The sequence below is a fragment of the Triticum dicoccoides genome, chromosome 2B (genome assembly GCF_002162155.2).
Source record: "Triticum dicoccoides isolate Atlit2015 ecotype Zavitan chromosome 2B, WEW_v2.0, whole genome shotgun sequence".
Classification (NCBI taxonomy): Eukaryota; Viridiplantae; Streptophyta; class Magnoliopsida; order Poales; family Poaceae; genus Triticum; species Triticum dicoccoides.
Genome location: NC_041383.1, coordinates 804776894 through 804786296, shown reverse-complemented (window position 1 = coordinate 804786296; position 9403 = coordinate 804776894). Strand labels below are relative to the sequence as shown.

General features: G+C 42.0%; 1 pseudogene; it reads left to right on the top strand.

The window, feature by feature from the left end:
• Positions 1–979: 979 nt before the first annotated feature.
• LOC119366461 lies at positions 980–8836 on the top strand (annotated as a pseudogene).
• The last annotated feature ends 567 nt before the right edge of the window (positions 8837–9403 follow it).

Genomic DNA, 9403 nt, shown 5'->3' with positions numbered 1-9403 from the left:
AGTACTATTTTTTTGTATGGAGCAGTTAAACAATACTTTAAGCATTCTCTCCTGCGCTGCAGATGGTTTTCTCAATCATTGAGATTTTTTAACATTTTTTTTGGAAATAACCATATGTGACACAAAACTCACCATCAACGATAGTAAAATACCCAAAATCTGTTGAATGTGAATGCAATCAAACACCTAATTGCAATGTTATCAACTTGATTGTATGGCAGTCGGCGAGATAGGTAGTATGCAAGCCGTGTAAGCAAAAAAAATGATGTGACAAGTAATTAAAAAGAAGAGAGATAAATAGAGTAACATAATATGTTGCCATCACATAGCGGTTCCCGATGCCAGATGAGTCTACGAAATAATAAATGAAGTGGTGTATAACACTACACATATTACTACTCACTATAAAGGTAATAACATAGACTAGTACTCCCTTCGTCCGAAAATACTTGTTGGAGAAATGGATGTATCTAAATGTATATTAGTTTTAGATACATTCATTTTTTTATCTATTTCTACGACAAGTATTTCTAGACGAAGGAAGCAGTAACATATGCATGTTACTAGTCTAAGTTACTCCCTAGTAAGACCAGCCTCAAAAGATTAAGCGCAGCTGTTTGCTAGTATTATTACGTTCAAGTTGAATCCTAGATCCGCCCCTCTGCTACTTATGTCTTCCATCTTGATTACCTTCTTGAAACTGCCAGATCGATCTAATTTTCCAATTGAATCCTTATGACCACGTTACTCTTACTACAAGCCATATGGTGCAGGCTCTCCTTTGGTTCCAATATAAGAGCGTTTAGATCAATATTACTCCCTCCGTCTTATAATATAAAAGCGTTTTTGGTATTAGTGTAGTGCCAAAAATGCTCTCATATTATGGGACGGAGGGAGTAGTTTATAGAGGGAGTACTTAATTAGGCCGGCCCGTCCAATACATCTGCCTGCCACTGTTATTACTCCGTTCCCGTCAACTTCCACCCAGCTCCGCCACTGCCTTTTGCCTTTGCCGGAGAGCACCTGGTGCTACAACCAGCTACTCTGCCTCCTGCGGCTGCTATACCTCCACGGGGGTGAGACGCTCCGGAGGAGAAGCATAGCTGCTGCGCACTGAGGCGGCGTGCTGGCGGAGGAGCAAAACTGCTGCTCGCGGTGGCCGAGTTCCGGAGGAGGAGGTGAGCTCTTGCTTCCAGGTGCGACACGTCGGACGAGGATCTGAGCTGCTGCTCCTGGAGGTGACGCGCTAGCTAAATCGTAAACCCAACCTCTCCTCTCCATCGCCGCCACGCTGACCCCAAGATCTCTTCTCGACATCGGTGTCGTCCATCCATCTCAGAGGTTGGTGAGTCAGTTCAAGTGTGGTTTATCTCTCTTCACACATAGCTAACTAAGCTTGCTCTGTTTGAAATTGACATTACCTCGCTATTGCAGAAAAATTAACCAGCAACAATGGCGATGGTGCTGGATGCATTTGCGTCCTACCTGGTGGACATGCTCACGCAGGCAGCAACAGATGAGGTGAAGACGATGTTGGGTGTCTCCGGCGAGATCGACAAGATGGGAGACAAGCTTCGGGACCTCGAGAACTTCCTGGCCGATGCCGATAGGAGGAACATCACTGATGAGACTATTCGGGAGTGGGTGGGGCTGCTCAAGCGTGCCACGTACGAAGCTACTGATATCCTTGACCTCTGCCAGCTCAAGGCCATGGAGCATGGACCATCCTTGGTAAACGCAGGGTGTTTCAATCCCTTGCTCTTCTGCATGAGGAACCCCTTCCATGCTCGTGAGATCAGCACCCGCATCAAGACGCTCAATCGGAGGCTTGACGATATAAAGGAACGGAGCACTGCTTTCAACTTTATCAATCTTGGGTCCTATGAGGATCATTGCAGCAACATCGATGCCTCTCACCATGGTAATCCAAGCCAGGAGAAGGTAGGGGACTTTGACCGGTCGGCTATTGTTGGAGACAAGGTCGAGGAAGACACAAGAGCACTGGTGACCCAAATCATGCAGACGCGAAAGGATGTCAACAATAGCATCAAGGTGGTTGCTATCGTAGGTGTTGGTGGGATCGGCAAGACCACCCTCGCCCAGAAGGTCTTCAATGATGAGGCAATCCAAGGTGAATTCAGCAAAAAGATATGGTTGAGCGTCAACCATAACTTCAGTCATGTTGATCTGCTGAGAAGGGCCATCATTGAAGCTGGAGGAGATGCCCAACCGCCGGAAAGTGCAAAGACCAGCCTTCATGAAACCCTCAAGAACACATTGATTGACCACAAGACCTTTTTGGTAATGGATGATGTGTGGAACCATAGAGCATGGGATGACGTGCTGAAAATACCCTTAGTTAATGTTGCTGCTTCAGGCAGCCGAGTCCTTGTCACTACCAGAGATGAAGGTGTTGCCCGAGGGATGAGAGCTATATGGCCGTACCACCATGTCGACACATTAGTGCCTGAGGATGCTTGGTCATTGCTCAAGAAGAAGGTCTTTTCTTAATTAAACTCTAATATCTTTCATTATCTTCATCTACTTACTAACATTACTATGTAGTTAATTACTCCCTCCATCCGGGTTTATTAGGCCCCATTGTATTTTGTGCTAAAGTTTCACTTGCAAATTTAACTAATAAAATGTAAACTATATGTCACAAAAATTATATTGTTGGAAAGCTCTTTCAAACACAAATATAATGGTGTAATTTTTGTATCATGTAATTTATATATTTTAATAATATAGATGGTCAAAATCTGGCACAAAATACAAGGGGGCCTAATAAACCCGGACGGAGGTAGTACAAGAAATGTTAGAATTCTCCCAAATTAATGAGCCATTAATTATTACATGTAATTTAGTGACTTCTATGTACTATTATCTCTTGGAGATAAGAGGTTGTCAGTAATTTTGTAAGGCTAAGATTACTTTGCAAGTGCCAACAAAGCATGGTGCCAAACAAGGAAATATGCCACAAAACTATTGAGATACATTGAAAGACACCTAGATTTTGCTTATTCAAGCTTGAGAAATAATTAAGAATTTGGATAATTATATATGTATCATGTTTACCTGTGTCGTATATTCATGTAGTAAGTAACCTTTTGTGAATATCTAGTCTCGTTTTCCAACATATGGGATGAAGATCTAAGTGCGCAACTACTCAACAGTGTCATAGGACATTATATATATGAAAAGTTATTTCAAGATAGAATAATAATAATTTCGGTGAACCCCTGACAGTACAACAAAAGAATATAGCACCAAAATAACTAGACTAGAAGTTGGCAGGAATTTTGCTAAAAAATTTGCATGCAAATTTACTAATTAATGTTTGGCGTAGTATTATGCATTTTAGAGACTTGAGAGATAAGATAATTTCTTGTTATCATACAATATGAAAATGAATAAAACATATGATTTCTCCTAAATTTGGAGTTACTTCCTATAAACAGAGATGAGAGAGTAGTGTCCAAGTATATTCTTCCAGCAGTGTGTTCCATCTTGTAAAATGAAAGGGAAATAAAAAATGTTATGTACGCATAAAGTATATAAGTTACATGTGGAAGCCACTGCAGAAATCTTCGGTATGTCGGAGAAAGATAAGTAAATACTAAATAAATTAATAACCATTCTTTTTGGCATGCACTTCCTGTACATAACCAAACATACCTTGATAAATGGATAGATACATCAACTAGTCCTCTTAAGAGGTATCCCCCCGTAAACTAATATAGGATGCTTTAGATCACAATAGTTTACAGACGAAGTAAAACTGAGTGCCTTAGAGGATCTTGGTACATATTTAATTAAATGTATTGGTCCCTTGTATTGTATGTTCGCAGGTATGCTCAACTGAGATAGATGAAGATCACATCAATACGCTAAAGGATATCGGACTGAAAATTATACAGAAATGTGGTTGTTTACCAATTGCTATTAAAGTGATGGGAGGTCTCTTGCGTGAAAGAGGGGGGCTACGTCGTGACTGGCAGCATGTTTTGGATGATTCTAAATGGTCAACAACTAAAATGCCCAATGATCTCAACCACACAGTATACTTAAGCTATGAATATATGCCTTCTTACCTGAAGCAGTGCTTTTTATACTATTATTTTCTTCCTAAAAGTAGAAATTTTCATATGGAGCAAGTCGTGGCAATGTGGATAAGCGAAGGATTTATTCATGGAAACTCCGGTGATTTAGAAGAACTGGGAAGAAATTACTACAAGGAGTTAGTATCTAGGAACCTTATAGAGCCAGATAAATCGTATGTTGAATTATCGGTTTGCCACATGCATGATGTTGTTCGTTCATTTTCTCAGTATATGACTAAAGATGAAGCACTCGTAGCTAAAGACGGAGATAATGATATTATTGCTAAACTTGGTTCACAAAAGTTTCTTCGGTTGTCCATAGAAACTAGCGAATCACAGTCAGTTGAACTTGATTGGAAATTACTACAGGTGCATCAATCAGCAAGAACATTGACCTCAACAATCCAGATTAAGATGATGCCTGGTGATTCATTGGTTACTTTTTCTAGTTTGCGGGCTCTGCATATAGAATCTGCAGATATGGTTGTATTGCTTGAATCGTTGCATCAACTCAAGCACCTGAGGTATCTAGCACTAGTAAATGCTGATATATCTGTACTTCCGGGGAACATTGGCCAGATCAAACTGTTGCAATTCCTTGACCTTTTTGGATGTACAAAATTGGTGAGTCTTCCTCATAGCATTGTGAAGCTTGACCAGCTGAGGTTACTTTCACTTCCCCAAGCAAGTATGGTACCTAGAGGGTTTAGTGGTCTGACAAATATGAGGAGACTAAATATATTTCGAGCACACATGGATGGTGATTGGGGTAGTTTGGATGAGTTGGGGCCTATTTCTCAACTCAGAGTTCTCGAATTAACCGAATTAGAGAATGTATCTGCTGCCTCATTTGCTGCTAACGCTAGGATCGGTGAGAAGATGCACCTTATCAGGCTATACCTAAACTGCACTAGTAAACTGGGAGATGATGGGTTAGTCAATGAGAAGGAAAGTGTCTCTGAGGAAGAGCAGCAACGAATTGAGAAGGTTTTCGATAAGCTCTGCCCTCCACATGGTGTAGAATATCTTCATATCTACGGGTATTTTGCCCGGCAACTTCCGAGATGGATGATGTCCACATCAATGGTGCCCCTTGACAACTTGAAGACTATATTTTTTTTATGATCTTGCTTGTTGCACACAACTTCCCAATGGGCTCTGCCAGCTGCCCAGTCTGCACTTTCTACAGGTCTCTCGTGCTCCATGCATCAAACATGTAGGGACTGAATTCATGCAGGTGGGGGAAGCCTCATTTCCAAGGTTAAACAAATTGATCTTCATCGGAATGGTGGAATGGGAGGAGTGGGAGTGGGAGGAGCGAGTACAAGCCATGCCTCGCTTGGAGGAGCTTGTGCTCAATAAATGCAGACTGAGGCATGTTCCTCCAGGCCTTGCCTCCAATGCAATCTCTTTGAAAATATTATGTCTAGAACATGTCAAGAACCTTAGCTACATTGAGAGATTTCCTTCTGTGGTTGAGCTTACAGTTAATGACTGCCCCAACCTGAAGAGGATCACCAATCTCCCAAATGTGCAGAAGGTTGCCATCATGAACTGCCCAAAGTTGAAGGTACTAGAGTGTACCGCTTCCCTCGAGAGGCTAGTCCTGAAGGATTACACCATCGAAAAACTTCCAGAATACATGCGAGACATTAAGCTAAGGCATTTGCAGTTATTCTGTTGACTATGGTTGCTCTCTGCGGTAGCCGCGGGACAATCTGGCATCGAGTGGGACAAGTTCAGCCATGTGGAGCATGCCAAGGCATATGCAGCTGAAGGAAACAACCCAAGAAAATGGTACATCTTGTACACGAGAAGAGACAACTACGAGTTGGATTCAAATATTAGCCGATCTAATGTGTTTAAAGGTAAAATTATAGATATGAAATTTGCCTTAATTTGTTTGGGCACTTTGTATCTATCAGTTTATAAGTTCATTTCATTTTATTCCCCGCCTTTCAACCATATATTTGTAGTGCGTGGTGACTAAATATATTTTATACGCAACATGCAACTAATTAAGTTAAGTTTTAGCCATGCAACTGTACATGTGGATTCTTCAACTTATGGCTATCATTTCTGATTTGGTTGCACTCCCTTTTTAATTACTTGTTCTCCTAGGTTACTAGGTTACCTTGAGTCCAACAGACCTAGAGCAGTAATCAGGGACGGAACTGCACCCGGGGCAGACTGGGCCTAGCTAGTATAGGTATCCCTCACCAACAATTTGATCAAGGCTTTGATCAATCATCCAGCCACTAGTATGCAAGTGCATCAGTTTGCAACTTTGCATTGGCATGGTCGTGAGATACTAGCACTAATTGATGCTCTGCTCTCAGGATTAATTGATTTTCTCCAATTTGAGTACATAGAAATAGAAGATGAAATGGATAATGGGGTTGAGTGCATTTTGATACATGCCCATGTCATCTTAATTTCATCAGCATTTGTGGTGGTGTTATTTGGGGTGGGTGGTTATAATTTGTCGACGTTTTTTCGCTGCTACGGTTCACGCCTGGTCATGCCCAAATCATGGGTCCGCCTCTAAGAGTGATATATGTTTGCTCTTGCCTTGCTAATTATAGATTGTGTATAACTAGTTCTTTGTTTTTCTATCCATGCAGAAACCTTGTCTTCTTCTATGGTGGACGCACAAGGATTTGAGTATGTGTACAAAATGAGAAGAAGTACCTTCAATTACGTCTGCTGCTTGGTGAAGATCCCACTTTTTGAAGATATGATGGCAAAAAATCACACCTTTGCTGACGGGAAAGTGTTGTCTTTACAAGATGTTGTGGCTATTGCTCTGAGAATGCTGAACTCTGGTGAGCCATCTGAGACTGTAGGATCCTCTCTTGGTGTGAATGAGTCAACTGTCTCTCTGGTAACTCGGATGTTTGTTGAGGCTATGTGCCAGCGAGCAATGCACCACTTGGGCTGGCCAGGCTCTGCCAAAATGGAGAAGATCAAACGCAAGTTCGACAAGATCCATGGCCTGCCAAACTGCTGCGGTGTTGTACATACAACTCATATCACGTTTGGATCACAAGACCGTGGCCATGAGGAGAACGGCAACATCCTACTGCAAGCCATTGTTGATCCAGATATGAGGCTCACAAACATTTGGTGGAACCTATCAGGTAGCATGAACCAGTTGATCATTTTGCAGGACTCCAGTCTCTTCAAGTCCTGCGAGAGGGGTACTGGGTTGAATGGTAGCAAGCTGAAGGTATCATCTCGTGGTGGATTAGAAGTCGGCGAGTACATCATTGGTGATGCAGGACATCCTCTTCGACCTTGGCTCCTCACACCTTACCGGATAGAGAATGACCGCTCACTCTCAGACTCCAAAGTGGAATTTAACAGGAGACACTCTGCAGCTACAGTCGTTGCGCTGAGGGCGTTGGCAGGTTTTAAAGACACGTGGAAGTGCCTGCAGGGAGAAGGTTGGCATCCAAGTAATAAACATGAAATGTTCTCGACAATCAAAACGTGCTGGATGTTGCATAACATAGTGATAGATATGGATGAGGAGGAAGAGGAGGAGGAGCATGCAGGCATGCCGAGCGATCAGGAGTACAGCAAGCAAGTGCGGCAGGTAGCAGACGAGGACGCCGTCGGGGTGAGGGATGCACTGTCCCAGCACATAATCGAATCTAGAGGTAAAATAACGCAACTTTTAATGTATTTTTTCAGATTAGTGTTTTATCTATTCGCTATATTTGTTTCATCAATACCCTATTGGTTCCATCGATCTTAATTTGCTCTGCTTGGTCAGTCCTCACAGTGGCCGCAGAGGAGGAACAAGAAGCAGCAGCAGTTGCATCTAGTTCAGGAGATGGAAACAAGGAACAGGAAGAGCACCGACAACGAAAAGCAAATCGAGGAAAGGAGAAAGTGGATGATAGCTAGCTATGGAGGTCAGAAGACGCCCCCCCTCCACTTAGTGATTTTGGTATATATTGTTTCTCTGATATTAACAGTTCTTCAAGTCGCAGTTCTCTTCCTAATTCCTTCTTCTGCTATGACACTGCTTAATTCATGTCAGTGGGAACCATTATATCCTTTGGTGATACATTAAACTACTTGGAAAGAAACTAACTCCATGAATACTTGCATCTATTAGCAACATCTGGCAACTATATATTTTCTTCCTGTATTGGCTATATAATGCTTTGATTGTCCATTCGCTCAATAACACTGCATGATCTGGACAATCAAGCTAGCAGATTTATAGTACTAGTATATATACTTTGACAATGGGAAACCTTGATATTAGAAACTCCACATGAAGTGTCGGTCATGTCTCTCATGTACTTATAAACTTATGTGAGCAGGTGGAAGGTGACGAGGGAGGTCCAATCCAGCCACACCAAGAGTTCAGCTTGCACCAGGCAGCTAGCCCATATGAGATATATACTGTATCTCTAGTTATCCCTACTAGTGAAGAGTATTACTCCCTCCGTCCCATAATGTAAGACGTTTTTTGACACTAGTAGTGTCAAAAAACGTCTTACATTATGGGACGGAGGGAGTAGTTTAGAAGTACGAATTTGGATATAGAAAGGTTCGTCCCGAAGAAGGTTTTCCTGCTGTTTCCAAATTCAGTTAAGCTTTCTTTTACTTCAAGTTGTAATTGGAGACAGAGTGTAATTGGCTTTATAAGCCCGCCCTAGTTGTACTGAGAAAACATTTTAATAATGTAGCGCAATGGAGACAGAGTGTTATGTGAATTATATTCTTTCAGCTGGTTTGCCGCAACCTGAAGAATCTCTAACGACAATGGCTGTGAGTTGAGCCTTGGATTTTTTTAATATGGTTTGGGCATCATCCAATTGTAGCACCTGTTACCTCTGACCGTGTTCTAGACATGCCATTCTAATTAATGTGTTTGAAGTCGCTTATTACTACTTAGAGAAGAATAGAAGAATCGAGATGACAGCATATCTACTGTGCTCGTGACAGTTCAAGCGCAGCGCGGAGTAAGTCCATAGTGTTTCTGTTTGTGACAGTTGAAGCTCAACAGAGTTGCATTCACCTGAATGGAAGAAAATCCAGGGTTCCGTTTTGTACCCTGGCAACTGCAGAGTGATTTTATTTTTTTATTTTTTTTGCGATGGAACTGCGGAGTGATTGCATGAATGATTTGTACAATCTATCTGTGATGTCTATGGGAAGTGTTTCTGCCCATCGTGCATATACTGGATGGGATGGATAGCGTTGTACCAACATGATCTCTCTCCCTCTCTCTAAAAATATATATGGTCAGCAACTTGTGGCGCTGGGAGCTTTAGGATAGG